Source organism: Octodon degus, unplaced genomic scaffold (genome assembly GCF_000260255.1).
Source record: "Octodon degus isolate 3935 unplaced genomic scaffold, OctDeg1.0 scaffold00059, whole genome shotgun sequence".
Classification (NCBI taxonomy): domain Eukaryota; kingdom Metazoa; phylum Chordata; class Mammalia; order Rodentia; family Octodontidae; genus Octodon; species Octodon degus.
This window is the reverse complement of record NW_004524635.1, coordinates 6,046,414-6,048,120: the sequence shown is the minus strand read 5'-3', so window position 1 is coordinate 6,048,120 and position 1,707 is coordinate 6,046,414.

Genomic DNA, 1,707 nt, shown 5'->3' with positions numbered 1-1,707 from the left:
ATTTGAGTCTAGCCTGAATTACAGAGTGAGACTCTGTCCCAAAAAAGGAGTGGTGGGGGGACATGGGGTATTCTGGATGCTGTGTGGAGAATATGCAGGAGAAAAGCCAGGGTAGAAGAGCCAAGGAACCTTAGCAGTAAAGTAGACTGGAGATGGCAGAGAATAGACCAGAGTAGCATGGGAAGGCAGGAAGCATAACAAGCAGGAAGATTCCAGTCACATTTTAAAGTTGATTAGAATGAATATGTCAGAGGTTTGTCCCCTGTGGGGCACTACTAATCACTACCTATCCTCAGCTGCTATGATAGAGAAAGATACATTTGAACAACTTTATAATTCTATTGTAGGCAGAACTTTTCCTGTTCAGGGGACATAAGCTCAACTGATGACTTTTATTCAGAATTAGTCAATAAATACCTGGCTTTTGCTAGCATCACAAAAAGACAGGCATTATATGCTATCAGATGGAAGTCCCTCATACCCTTGAATACTGTGCTTGTGAAGTCAGAGTAAGCCATGTCACTAATTCTAACCAACAATTTATAGAAAATACCAGGCCTGGCTGAGCATGTTCAATGACGCTATAATCTTGGTACCAATAAAATGCAGGTGCGGAAAATCCTAAGGGAAAAACAATTTATTTCTTTAACAGATAAATTGAAAAGAAAGAAAATGGGACTCGTTTTGACAGAAAGTAACTTCAGTATTACACCTTCCAAATGTGTTGACTTCTCTTGGATACCTTTTGTGTAGGAGTTGTTGCATTTTGGTTTGGTTTGTGCAGCAATGAAGGACCCAGGGTTCACACAGCTTAGGCAAGGGTTCTACCCTGGAGCTACATCTATAATTTTTATGCTATTTTGAGACAAGGTTTTCCTAATGTTCCCAGGCTGACATGAAACTTGAAAAACTCCTTGGCCTGATTCCTGAGCAGCTCAGATTACAGGCAGTGCTACCATACATGCTGCCTTTTGTTTTATAATAAATTCAATTTTTAAAAATGGGTTAGATTTGAGAAAACGTAAACATTAGTTAGATATCTGTTATCAGTCACTATTGTTACCATTCTGAGGTGTGAAAACTGATCATAGTTATGTGTTTAAAAGAATGCATCTCTTTGTCCTTTAGAGTAAAACTTGGCAGAAAGCTTCCATAAAGGGTCTGATATGTCAGGATTGTACATAGAGCCCTATTTGGCAACTGCTTAACACCTACATTACAGCACAAAAGCAGCCATACACCGTAAGCGTAGCTGATGTCAGACAGAAATAACTTTCACTTGACCCTCTCAGTATATCATTTGGGGGTCTGTAAATTAAACTTACAAAAGACAGTTTAGCAAGAGGAAAGACATACTTTTTTCACATAAATACAGAGGAGCTCACAGAAAAATGTGATTGGAGATAGTCATTAGAATTTTATATTTAAGTATCCTAAAATTCTAGGATATTTCTAGTAATTGAAAAGCAAATTAGAGACCCAGAGCACAGGCCCAACAAGTGAGTGAAAGACCCAGGGCCACTGGATCTCGAATAGACCCAGAAGCGCAGGCCTGGCGTGTGAGTGAGACAACTCGAGCCTGTAGATCCTTTTCTTTTCTCTTTTTTTTTTCCCATAATTTTATTGAGAAACAAATAGCAACAAGACAGTTTCAAACCAAATTGGTAGGACAGTTTCAATAATTAACACATTGCATACATTCTTCCT